Genomic DNA, 14454 nt, shown 5'->3' with positions numbered 1-14454 from the left:
AATAAAATTTTCGAAATTTTTGCTAAGTCTAAAAAAACTACCACTAACAGCTCAATATCAACTGTAGATAATGCAGTATGATCATGGAATATACTTTCCATGATACGCAGTCGGTTTCAAAAGTCGTCATAACTCGAGGAGTTTACAGCAAGATGCGAATAAACAAGCCAAGATAGTTCGAAGTTATCGCTACCAACTCACTTTCCGCCCGGGTAACCGAACATGGCCACGAACATAAATTGTTCGAGGTGTATCTGCGAAAAATCTTGTTGAGTTTATTTGACCAACAATGCCACATCAAGTTGAGTTTATAGTAGCAAACAACTGAAATCTTCCAAAAATCATATCAAGTTCCCAAAAATAATTTTATTGGTTTTTAATGCACCCCGCCACAATTCAAACCCACCCCCCCCCCCTTCTTTCTCTTAACAAATATGAGTAATATTGCAGGAATATACGCACTTACATCAAAACAAGATTTTTCAAAGTTGAAAAATTATTTTACTTTAAAAACTCATTAAAAAATTGTGGAGAAAGCGTTGAATTGCCAAAATGTCACAATAATTTTCCAAATCACGAAAAATCCAAAGTCTCTATATTCCATTTTTTTTTAATTAAGAATAGAAGTCTATGAAAATATTCCTAAAATTGCATAAGTCCAAAAATCCACAGTAAAATTTCAAAAAGCCTGGTAATGTTTCTTATCAAAATAATTTTTCAAAATGTTGAAAAATATTCAACTGGCTGAGAGCAAAAATTTCGCAAAGTCCAAAAAATCAAATAAATTCTACCAATAATCTTGTCGTGATACGCAGGGCTGAGCTGTAGGTTAGTCGAGGTTAGTCGTCGACTAACAAGTTCTTTAACAAAAATGTCGCCCTCCTTAAACCATTTGGCGCCCTCAGCAGGGCCCAAGAGAAACTTTGCATTTTGCAAATTTGCTAAGTTGCCAAGTTGCGCCGCGAAACGCTGCCGCGTTTGTTTTGAATCAACTAGCAGTGCTTCAACGTGTTCCGTTTTGATGATTCTTTCCTTTATCTAGATGCTGCTACGTTGCTGTTCGCTCTGTTCACACTGTTCGTTTTATGCATCGCTAGCATACAATGACCGGTGTTATCGTATATCAGGGTCTGATCTGTGTTTGAAATATACATTTTTTGTTCGCTGCGATGGTTTAATTTATTGCGGCTGGAGTGGCTATGTTTTGCCAAATCATTAATAAAATTACCTTTAGTAGGGGTGCAATCGGGTCAAAATGATTTTTTCTATGTAATTTGCAATTCCTCAGTCTTTTCAATGAAACTTAATTATGTTTAAAGGGTAGAGTAGCATACATCTAAAAAACGTTTGCTGAAAATGTCACATTCCAAGAACAAAACCCGCGATTTTGGCAGCTTTATATATGTGGGGTACACCCAAAGGAAAAATATATCTCAAAATCTGCAACAGTGGATTTGCTGCAGAAAATGTCATATTTTATAACATTTTTTTGCAGCAAGCCCCTAGATCATTTTAGCCCGCGTGTAAACATTTCAGCGATCTGCAGTTCTCACCAACACATACAACGCTGGCCCGTCCCCGAGCAACACTCCAAAGAGAAGCATATGTTGGTGCTCTTTCACTCACTTTTAATCAAGCGTCCATGGCGCGGTGGTAGCGTGTCGGATCAATAACCAAGAAGTTAGTGGTTCAATCCTCGTTCTGTTAAGTGTTTTTTTTTTGTGGAATACAACCAAAAAGCCGTCGGTAATGTCGAAAATTGTCGGTAACGAGCAAAAATGTCATACCCCCATATCGCAAAAAATGCATGAGGACAGTTTTCATGCAGATTCTGATATACTTTCATGCCGCCATGCATCACAATCATGCGACCGCCGTTTGGGTGTACGGTTTTCACCAAAAATGTTTTTTTCAAAAAAAAACAACCTTTTAATATGTTCTTTGAAATGGGTCGATTCCTTTGAAAGAGTAACACTGCTGAGTTACTTGTTTTGATCATTGCTTCGTATAAGAGCATTATTTTAGTTTCAATTTTTAAACGATTCATCAAAATCCATCATATTTTTGGAACAATTGCCCATACAAAAAAAAAACGTTTTTGTATGGATCGTGGACAATCGCCATACCCCCCCCCCCCTAAATTGTCCACGTGGTTTATGGATGGTCCCTAAACTATCTAAGATCAATCCTTCGCTTTTTCGCTATCATTTAAATTGTTTTTGTTCGATAGAAGTAATTAGATTAGATAAGATTAGATAGATTAGATTAGATTTGTTCGTAAGAAGTAATGAGAAGTGAATCGTTTTTTGACCCATAGTCACACAAACTGACGGTACAGTAATGTTAACTTGATAAAGTTTTCAATGTAATTTTGAGATAGAATATTGTTGATTTTAAATGAAATATGTTTGTATGAAAATTGATTACCTTTCCGAATAGGGGATTCATACTCGTACTGTTGCTATATAACTGTTGCAGTTTGCCGATAATCAAACAACATTTTATGATTAGTGCAGGGACCTAATGGAAAGGGCAAATGGATAAAATTTATGTGTCTTTCTGAAACTCACTTTTTCATTTGCTAACGTAGCTGTTATTTTTTGTGTAATCAAAACACGAACAGCATATTCCAAACCCCCCCCCCCCCCCCTCCCCGCTCATCACTTGGCGCCCCTTGTACAAATATAGGCGCCCTCGCCAAGAACATTGGCGCCCTAAACCCGCCAACAGCGACTAACTAGTTCAAAATCGTACAGCTCAGCCCTGGTGATACGGATCCCGTAAATTTTCTAAGTGCCGGAACGATTTTTGTAGGGGGTATATCAATAATTATTAAAAACCAACTTTCGAATTTCAAAATTTCAATCAAAACGTTTTGTTAGGGACATTATTTTAGGAACAAACTGATGATTTTGTAAAAATCGGACGAAAATTTCCTGTAATTTCGACGATTTTTCCGAAATTTTGGTTTAAAGCAAAAATAAACATCAAAATAATTTATCATGTTTCCAAACTCCCAAAAAAATTCTAAGTCCCAATTTTTTTTTGTTCATTTTCCTGCTCTCGAAAAATTTCTAAGTGTTGAAAATATTTTACTGGCCAAAAGCCAAAATTATGCCAAGTCCAAAAAATCAAATAAATTCTACCAAAAATCTTGTCGTGATACGGATCCCGTAAGTTTTCTAAGAGCCGGAACGATTTTTGTAGGGGGTATATCAATAATTATTAAAAACCAACTTGCGAATTTCAAAATTTCAATGAAGACGTTTTGTTAGGGACATTATTTTAGGAACAAACTGATGTTTTTGTAAAAATCGGACAAAAATTTCCTGTAATTTCGTCGATTTTTCCGAAATTTTGGTTCAAAGCAAAAATAAACATCAAAATAATTTATCATGTTTCCAACCTCCCGAAAATTTTCTAAGTCCCAAAAAAATGCTTTTTCTGTAAAAAGTAAAGAATTTAAAAATATACGCAAAAATTTCAAAGTCCAGCATAAATAAAATCAAATTTTAAAATATCAGCTCATGAAAAATTATTCTAAGTGTCGGAAATTGAAAATTCTGTCAGTGACTGCAAATTTTGCTAAGTCCAGTATAAATTTGAAATAAAGTCAAAATAATCATTTCATGATGTTCGGGTAAAATTTTGGAAAAAATAAAATTTTCGAAATTTTTGCTAAGTCTAAAAAAACTACCACTAACAGCTCAATATCAACTGTAGATAATGCAGTATGATCATGGAATATACTTTCCATGATACGCAGTCGGTTTCAAAAGTCGTCATAACTCGAGGAGTTTACAGCAAGATGCGAATAAACAAGCCAAGATAGTTCGAAGTTATCGCCACCAACTCACTTTCCGCCCGGGCAAATACTACCAAAAACAAACATCATCTAAACAAGATAAATGCAAATATAAAAACTAAAAATTAAACAAAAACAACATAAAACAAGAGAAGTAAAGTTTTTCGTAGAACAAAAGTTGCTTAAAATGACAAGGGAAAAATAAAAAAAAATCGAAAAAAATGGGCAGCAAAGGGTTAACACTTAGAAAAAATCAAGTTCATCGATTTGATTTCTTTGAGATTGTGTATCTCAGGAACAAATTGCTCGATTTGAAAGTTTCAGAGAGAAAATTGTTCAAAATTTTCTTGGCTCTTCAAAAATATTTTTTAGGGGTACTTTAAATTCCAGAAGTATTATTTTAAAATGAAAAGAAACTAAAATAAATTGAAAATGCAGTCCTAAAATTAGCTTTAACTTGAAAACGGTACATTTTGTTAACAAGATTGCTTCAACCAATTTTGTCCACTTCTTCGTTTTTTTTAGCATGAGCATGAGCATGAGAGACCACCCATGGTTGTCCTTCTCCGTTGCTGAACAGGACCGTAATATCCTATCAATACAACTGACCATACGCTTAAACGAGCTAATGGTGTTTCCCTTATCAACAGCATGTATGAATGCGTTGAAAAGATAAAACATCAAGATCATTAAAACTAGATCTGAAGCAAATAGGTAACAGTCATTGGCCACCAACGGCGCCCGCCATGTCAGTTTGTAGATCTCGGGGGGATTGGGACGGGAATGTTAGTTAGCACAGGTTGCTACAAAGGGTGGGTTCTATACGATATCCACACCCCCACGTGTGCCGGAAAACTACTTCTACTTGGGATTTTGTTAGTGGGAAAGGGTAATGGCCAGGATTCATCATAGAGGATGATGATGCGACCCAATAATCAATAAATTTTGTTTAATGATGTGATGTATTATGCATTCTCAAGGCAAACAGTCGGAGGATGCGGATGAGATTATTCCCGGTTATTTGGTGTTAAGTTTAGCATAAATGATTCAATCTTAGACAGCCGGCTGTGGAAAGATAAAACCAAATAAAACGCGAAACCGCACGGACCGAAAAACACACACAATCGGGGGAAAAACAAAGACGGAAACGGCAACGAAAATCCGGCTTGTTGACCGCGACGCGAACCGTTCAAATTTTCCAAAGCAACTGTCAAACATCGCGAAATCACCCGGGTCGAAATACACACACAATCGGGGGGAAAACAAAGACGGAAACGGCAACGAAAATCCGGCTTGTTGACCGCGACGCGAACCGTTCAAATTCTCCAAAGCAACTCTTTATAATAACTGAGTTATTAATTTCAAATTAATAATTTGTATGAAACCAAAAAGGGTCTCACTCCGTTGCAACGTCACGTAATAATGTTATGTGGCAAATGAAAAGTTTGACTTAAAATTAGTACGTGTTCATAAGAAAACTGCTATAAATGGTTTGAACTTATTAGATACAAAGCTGTGAAAAACAGTTTTCAAGATTTTTTAATACTTGAATGTTATACCAGGTCTTATAATTTTTAAAAGATACAAAACTGTTTTTTTGTGTCGTAATGTTTATTCTAAAAAATGAATAATTTGACAATTTTTTTTCATATTAAAATTGGCAAAAATACCAAAATTATGAGGGTTTAAACATATAAAAACTATAAAAAAATCCCATCAAAAACAAGGCGGGGGGGGGGGGTCTGGCAAAATGTGACGTACTTTTTGAGGGGTGGTTCAACTTTGTGTGACAAAGTGTGACATAGAGGAGAGGGGGGGTTAATTTTAGCCGATTTTTGCGTGGATTCTATGACAAATTCCGAAATTCCATTTCCCGGAATGGACGTTTTCCGGAATGGTCATTTTCCGGAATGGACGTTTTCCGGAATGGACGTTATCCGGAATGGACATTATCTGGAATGGACGTTATCAGGAATGAAATTTCCCGGAATGGACGTTTCCCGGAATGGACATTTCCCGGAAAATGAGTTTTTTTTATATTACCTGATATGAGAATGAATGGAATCTTGCCTACTCGCTCACTTGCCCGTGGGAGTCGCTCAACCTGCATTCCTGTCACACATGAGGTCTGCACAGCTGATTCCACGTAGATTTTTCCCGCCAGTAATGACAGGAAACGTTGACAAACGGAATATGTGCCAAAATCATAAGTGGTTTTTAACATATGAAGGGAAATCATCGTGAACTGGAACTGCCGGTCGTTAGCCCGGGTAAAGTGGAAACGTTGAGATGATTGTTGTCCTCTACTCTCATCTCGCAAAAAGCCATACAGAGAACCACGTCCCATTCAACCGGCTCCGTGGCTTAATGGTTACGGCTTCTGTCTCCCAAGCAGAAGGTTCAGGGATCAAATCCCGGTCGGTACCTTTGAAATTTGGAATCAGGAATTTGAATATGAATAAAAACTAAAATGAATCAGGTGGGATTCGAACTCACACCTTTGGATTGGTGGTGGTCTGGGACGCTAAGCAGTCGGCCATCAGAAGGTTTACACTCTAGCAGTGAATTGATCCGTAGTGCTGAAACATGTTATCTCTTCTTCTTATATTATTAAATACGCGCTGATCCCTGATTTGCCTGAGGGGATTGGAAGTCTAAATATAGATCGAGTTTCCTTCAGATGCTTGCTTCTATGTTTAGGCGGGGCCGAACAATGCCCAGCGACCTCGGAATTGGACCGCAAGGAGCTCTGTCATTCTGAAATGGGTCGTTGGAAGCAGCGCGAGGGCTATCACCACCTAATACCCGGGACTGAGATAAGCTGTATCAGCATTCGGCATGTACACAGTCTGATACAAATTATACTTTCCCATAATTTCGCTACCGGTTAGCGGGTATTGGATTGGACCACACACACACACACACAATCTTGCCTACTCGCTCACTTGTGGTTAAGAATTATTTAGTTTGTACCCCGTTGGTTTGACCTAGTCACATTGAAGGAACTCGATATTTTGGCAACAATATGAATGATAAATACATGAATGATAAAAAGAAAGTGAAATGTTTGTTGTTATTGTTTTTCAAAATCGTACCATGGAATTTGAACACTTTGTTCGTGGTTCTGAATTTCATGAACGCTTGTTCACGATTTTGGGAACTCTTTTTTCTCCGTGTAGATCAATAGATATTAGACAAACACTAGATGTTTTTAACATTCTTTCAATGTGTTGTTATGTATGAATTTTCCCTTCTTTTGTTAGTCAGTTGACTTTTGTGAATAAATTCTACCAAATTTTACTATAAAGGCGTCATCCATAAAGTATGTCACGCTCTAGGAGGGGAGGGGGGGGTCTGAGCAAGTGTGACATTGCATGTTATAAGTATAGGAAAAGCGTGACAAAGGGGGGGAGGGGGGTAAATTTTGGCTGATTTTAGCGTGACGTACTTTATGGATGAATTGGATGAAGCCAAAGCAGAATGATTATTTTCAAAGAAGGGAAAACCTCAAGAAAATAAAAAGCTTTTCAGAAAATCAATGTGTAATGTGTACTTCTTTGAGGTCATTCTGCTTTATAATAAAATTTGGTAGAATTTAGTCACAAAAGTCAACTGATTACAACAAGAAGGGAAATTTCTTACACGAAATTCCATCACATTGATTAAAATCGTGTATTTTTAAAGAAGGGAAAACCTCAAGAAAATACACATTATACATTGATTTTCTGAAAAGCTTTTCATTTTCTAGAGGTTTTCTCTTCTTTGAAAATAAACATTCTGCTTTATAGTAAATAAAAATAAAATAAATGGTTCGCTCTACAGCAGCGATTCTCAACCTTCTTCTAAGCTGGTACCCCCTGCCATGTAAATCAAGTAGGCCTGGTACCCCCGTTGAGAACTGCTGCTCTACAGCATTGCCTTGGCGATCTCGATTGCGAGATTTTTACTCGAAACTAGGTATCCGAAGGCTAGATTATTGAGGCAATTGCAAACCTCGTTTTACACCTGAGCTTACATTCAACCCGGGATTCGAACTGACGACTTTTGGATTGTGAGTTCAACTGCCTACCAGTGACTAAACCGAGACAGGACCCAGAGAGACGACTCTTACACCTGGACTATCGATCTAACCTCTAGGTTAGACCGGGGCAAACATTTACTTCCCCGTCCGACGGAAGGCATGGTCAGATAAATCTCGTCACCACCGGGACCGTCTAGAATCGAACCCAGGCCGACTGGGTGAGAGGCAACTTCGATTGCCCCTACACCACGGTTCCCGGACTCTGCTTTATAGTGCAGAAGCCTTTAATGAAAAACTAGGTAAAATTTAGTTGAATTAACAAGAGAAGGGAAAATTCTTAGATAAAATCCCATTACTTTGATGAAAGATCGCGTATTTTTAAAGAAGCCTCAAAAAGTACACATTATACATTGAATTTCTGAAAAGCTTTTTATTTTCTTGAGGTTTACCAACTAAAAATTGGTAGAATTTATTCACAAAAGTCAACTGACTAACAAAAGAAGGGAAAATTCTTACATAACAATACATTGAAAGAATGTTAAAAACATCTAGTGTTTGTCTAATATCTATCGATCTACATTGTTACATCTCGTGGTGGTTGATAAAGTATTGTTTCAATAGTCAACGCTAGCTTCTATTGTTAGTGTCCGAACATTTCACTTTCTTTTTATCATTCATGTATTTATCATTCATATTGTTGTCAAAATATCGAGTTCCTTCAATGTGACTAGGTCAGACCAACGGGGTACAAACTAAACAAGTAAGCGAGTAGGCAAGTTTGCATTCATTCTCATATCAGGTAATATAAAAAAAACTCATTTTCCGGAAAATGTCCATTCCGGGAAACGTCCATTCCGGGAAATTTCATTCCGGATAACGTCCATTCCGGATAATGTCCATTCCGGATAACGTCCATTCCGGATAACGTCCATTCCGGATAATGTCCATTCCGGAAAACGTCCATTCCGGGAAATGGAATTCCGGAAATTATCATAGAATCTTTTGCGTGACATACTTTATGGATGACGCCTTAGCTGATGCAAGAAGTGATTTGTCTTCATTTTTCGACTCTCCCAACCAACGTCAAACCACTCAAAATTGCTGTCGGATCTTTTCCGGAAGAGAGTTTACGTTTGCTGAGGGTGCCGGAAAGTTTGGTTATGATGCTGCATGCAAAAACAATACGATCATTTTGTGTTTTTATTCAACAGGGAACATTTCGCCAATGGGGTGAACTTCGCGCTCGATTTGGACGAGGAAAGCCGCAACAGAATCACTCGACAAGATCGCCAAGAAGTTGGCCCAAGCAGCATCGCGCAACATGCTAAAAACGTCTAAGTCCAATTAAGTTGCAACAAGGGAGCAACAATGTTTTAATTCGCGAAAATGTAACATCGAAACATAGCTCTTCATGAAATAGTTACCATTATCTGCTGGGGCAACTATTTGATTTTGTTTATTTCTGCAACGTTTCGGTGACATTATTGTACCAATGTTGAAACAAAACAAAAACATTCTTCATGTTGAGCGACGTATGTTGTGAATTAGTTGCAGCAATGTTTCCTTGATAAGCTTATTGTAAATATCGTTTGCCATGACATGAACAAAACTTCAATGAAAAAAAGCAATTTGATGCAGTTCGACCTTTTGCTGCACGCATCGAAACAAATAAAAACAAACCACAATGGAAATAAATGCTGAACGGAATTGGGCAAATTGAATAGAATAAAAAATTCCGTCCAAACAGAATTACAGTTAGAAGTATTGGAACATGAAAAACTTCCACCTAGATTTTCCCACACTGTTATCGCCCGTAACCGAGAATAAGATAAATCGGCCAATATCGTTTTCACAATTCATAAAATGATTCAGCTAATTATGATGACGAGGATTTCACGGATCAGTCAAAATCTAATCCGTGTGATTTTCAGGATTGGAGATCATCGGCAGTTGGATACACAAACGGGACGCGTACTTATGGTACGTTCGTTTGATGGCTAGTTCGGCACTGAGTGCCGCACTCAGAGCTGTCAAAAATATGGTGTCTTCGGAAAACTTGTTCTAAATTTAATGAAGGTTCTACATTTGAGAAATGGTAAGAATCGGATAATTATGGCGCTTTTCACAGGTCAAAAAGTAAAACAGTTGCTTTTCTCCATACATTTTGACGATTTTTCCCATACAAACTTTAAGCGATTGGAGGGAGGGGTTCCCGTGGTCAGAATGAGCTCAAATTTGGAATTTAGCCTAGTGATGGGACAATCTTTGATTTCAGGGGGTAGCCCCAAAAAAGTCCGGATTTGGACCACCCTCATGTATATAAACAATTAAACAATTAAACAATTCTGTTTTTTTTAAATATCTTTTTAGAGCACATGCAAGTTTCAAATTTGGAATCCGATCGCGTTGTTCTGTGTCTGTTCTAACAGAAGCCAATCAAGGTAACCAAAATAATGTGTAAAATCGTGGCCAAAACAGAAGACATAATTCACCCCATGTGTACCGATTCATCCGGTTGCCGGTTTTAAAAATAGTTATAAACTAGTTTAGGCCGTTGCAAATATTTTTTGAAGTTTATGTCCCTCGGCTCTGACCAAAGTCGAGGGGGGGGGGGGGCAAAAAAATAAAAAAAATATGAAAATTGAAATTACAAGCCTAGGTTTCAAAATTTGGTTGAAAAACGTATTTTAAAATGCATTTTACAGGCGTACAGTGGCTTTCCAATCATTAGTTTTGAAAATATCGAGGTATTGACGGATTTTTTTTTTCGCAGTACAAAAAAACTTCTCGTGGGACTGTACATTGGTATTTCATGAAAATTTAAAATGTTTTCAAAGGAGTTCAAACATGCTAAACATGATTATAAACGCGGGGAAATGCATTTTAACTGGTTTTCAGTTGATTAAACTTTAATTTTCATTACAATTTTGAAATTATTCCAAAAAATTTTTTTTTTGCCCCCTGTTTATTCAAGCCAACTTTGAAGGGGGGGGGGGGGGGGGTGGTGGCGACATAAACTTTGAAAAATATTTGCAACGGCCTTAACCCTTAAAACATAAAATATCATTTTAATAAACGTGGAATGCTACATCAGTGGATAAGATCCATTTTTTCTTTCTTGGCTTTATGAATGCTGTGAACACAAGCGCTATAGGTGGGGATTTCTCATGCCGTTCCAAAACTTGTTTGTAGGTTTTATTTGCACCATCGAAAGCAGTGTTCAGCAAGGTTTAACGTGATCAACACGTAAGCTAGCAAGAAACAAGATATTGGCCGCGTGCTCGTTCATTTAGACAGTTCGTAAAAAAGGTATTTAATGTAGTGTTTGTTTGGTGGACAACATTCTTTAATCGTCATTGCGTTTTAGTTAAAAAATGTTAAATGCAACGGATGACGAAGTGTATTAGATCTGTGCTGTGTGGTGAAAAATGATTGAATGGGAAATCACGAAAAAGTATCTACAAAAACAAAGCAACAGACATAATGCTCGACGAATCAACCGACAGCTACTGAATCTATATCAATGTATATATTCATTCACACACGTACTGTCAATTAACTGTGAATATAGGAAAAGGTGAGGCTTATATATTAACTCACTATAAAAAACACTGAAAGCTCCTCATGCATCGCTTATATACTATGTACAGTTAAACCTCGCATAGTGCGCTTTTTATTTCGTCAATTTCTCAATATTATTGCAATCATTTTGAAGCGATTTGTTCGGATTGTTCCAATCTACAATCAGCTTCAAAAAAATTGCAAAAATATAAAGTCATATTGAAGAACCCGAAGAAATACAAAGCGTAACGCCTGCACACTATGCAAGGTTTAAATGTCAAAACAGCATTCAATTGAGTCCTAAAAGGAAGCTTAAATTTGTGATATTATTGTTCACGACAAGTACAATGACCCTTTGGACGACCGCAAAGGATTTAAATGGAAGGGATTTTCAAATCAATTGTGAAAAATTTACCTCGCGGTCGTTCTTGACAGAAAATAGTTGTTGATCCATATACCCGAGCAGGGGTAAATAACACGGGAATACCAAATTTTGGTACTACTTGGGCAAATAACAGGGACCAAAATGTGCCCTTGGTAATAGATGTAAAATACCATGAAATCATACCAAAGCCTTGTATGTGGAAGGGCACAACAATACCAAACCATGTTATTCCAAAGGTAAAATAATACCTCAAAATAAAACCATGTCAATACCAAGTTGAGGTCTTCTGGATTTTTGAACATTGCTTGAATACCAAAGCTTGGTATTACCATGGTTTTATGTTTAAGTATTCCCGCGCCCTTGGGAAATCAGATTATGGTATTCCTGTGGTCTTCCATATACATAATTTTGGTATGATTTCATGGTATTTTACCATCTATTACTGGGCAACCAAGAGCACATTTTGGTCGCTGGTATTTGCACAAGAGCAATTCTCTACCAAAACCGGAAATGGATTTTATTTGTATTTTTTGATTTGGCTCAAACTTTGTGGGGGCCTTCCCTATGACCAAAGAAGCCATTTTGCATCATTAGTTTGTCCATATAAATTTCCATACAAATTTGGCAGCTGTTCATACAAAAATGGTACGTAAATATTCGAAAATCTGTAACTTTTGAAGGAATTTTTTGATCAATTTGGTGTCTTCGGCAAAGTTGTAGGTATTGTTAAGGACTATTTAGAAAAAAAATGGTACACGGAAAAAAAAATTTGCCGATTTTTTTATTAACTTTTTTTTCACGAAAACTCAAATTCCCAAAATACGTATTTTTTGATTTTCGAGATTTTTTGATATGTTTTAGGGGACAAAAATCCGCAACTTTTGAGCTATACCCGAGCATGGGTAAATAACAAGGGAAATGCGTAATAATACCTTTCTCTGGTATCAATACCAAATTTTGGTATTCCTGGACCCTTTAAAATTTGTCTTAAGGATTATGCAAGAGCAAAATGTGCTATCATACCAATTTAAGGTATTGTTTTGATATTGCAAAATTGCAGAAATTGTCACTTGTCGAACACCACATTTTGGTATTCTTTTGGTATACATTGTTTGACAATTTTGACAAAATAAATTAATTTTGCGCTACAATGATGTCTCAAGTGTTTTATCAAATTCCTTGAAACTATGGGAAAATTTTGACAATTTTGCAAAATAATTAATTTTGCGCTAAATGATGTCTCAAGCGAAGGCTTTCATTGAAAAGCGGAAATTTCGCAACTTGATTTAAACATTTTTGATATACCCCTAAAGAAATGACTTGAAATTGTGGAAAAAATTCTAAGTCAGGATGCCACATTTTGAATTATTTTGGTATTGAAAAGTTTTTCATCAAATTTCTTGAAACTATGGAATTTTTTTAATAAATTTGATGAGATAATAATGTGTGCTAAAATGACATGAAACCCTAAATTATTAAAGTGACGGAAAATCGTTGAAGTCTCTAAGTTTGGATAACCAAATACTTTGAAAACGAGTTAACTCGACAGATTATTGAATTTTGTGAATTTCAATCCAGTTTCATGATAAAACACTTATTTTTCAAATCTTGTTATTTTTAGAATCTTCAAGACTTAAAGCAAGAACCGTTCTTCAATGACAAATGCATTCGATGTGGTGAGAATATCAACTAAGAACAAACATGGAATCATCAGGTGAGTAGATTTGGCTGTTGCATATGGATCATTCCGTTTTTCACTAACTGCAACTGTTGCCACTAAAATGGTATGAAAATACCAATTTTGGATATTTCTTGTGCAAATACAGCGACCAAATGTGCTCTTGGTTGCCGTAATGATGGTTAAATACCATCAAAGCATACCAAATTCATGTTTCATGTAAAATTAAACCATGGCATACCAGTTTTGGTATTCAAGCAATGTTCAAAATCCAGAAGGACCTCAACTGGTATTGAAAGGTTTTATTTTGAGGTATTATTTTACCCTTGGAATAACATGGTTTGGTATTGTTTGTGCCCTTCACATACAAGGACTTTGGTATGACTTCATGGTATTTTACCATCTATTATGGGCAACCGATAAGGGCACATTTTGGGTCCTGATATTTGCCAAGTAATACCAAAATATTGTATTCCCGTGTTTATTTACCCTGCTTCGGGGTTTTAGTGAAAAATGGTTCAAAAAATCTGCCGCCGAGTTATGATTTTTTTTGAAAAATGGTGATTTTTGAAAATCGAAATTTATACATAAAATTTTTTTTGACCACATTTTTTATGCAAAATTGAGATTTGCAATGAAAATTACTTTACAGATATGTTTTTGAAAAAGGGCCGTTTTCAAGGATCTAGCCCGTACCGAAAAGTTTGATTTTCAGCGAAATATATTGCAGTTTTTCGATTTTTAACAAATAGTGCCATGAGTGACATTAGAGCTAAAATATTATTTTTAGAAAAGTTCAGAAAATTGTGTTGCTATAAATTGTTCTCATGTAAAGAGACAGTCGATGATTGGACCTTGGTTGTTGAGAGAAGAGCGCTTAGTAGGAAAAAGAACGAAACTTATGAATATTGAAGTGTTTCTAAATTCTACGCTCATCTCTCACAAACAGCCACGATATTCTAATGACGATATCTCAGCATTTAATGGTTCAATTTTCAATGTTA

General features: G+C 36.4%; 1 pseudogene; it reads left to right on the top strand.

Moving 5' to 3' along the window:
* The first annotated feature begins 10941 nt into the window (after nucleotides 1-10941).
* The window catches only part of LOC120430364 (40S ribosomal protein SA-like), a 142480-nt pseudogene continuing 138967 nt past the window's right edge, over nucleotides 10942-14454 (top strand).

The sequence above is a fragment of the Culex pipiens genome, chromosome 1 (assembly GCF_016801865.2).
Source record: "Culex pipiens pallens isolate TS chromosome 1, TS_CPP_V2, whole genome shotgun sequence".
NCBI lineage: Eukaryota > Metazoa > Arthropoda > Insecta > Diptera > Culicidae > Culex > Culex pipiens.
The sequence above is the reverse complement of the archived record's forward strand: the minus strand, read 5'-3'. Positions and strand labels throughout refer to the sequence as shown.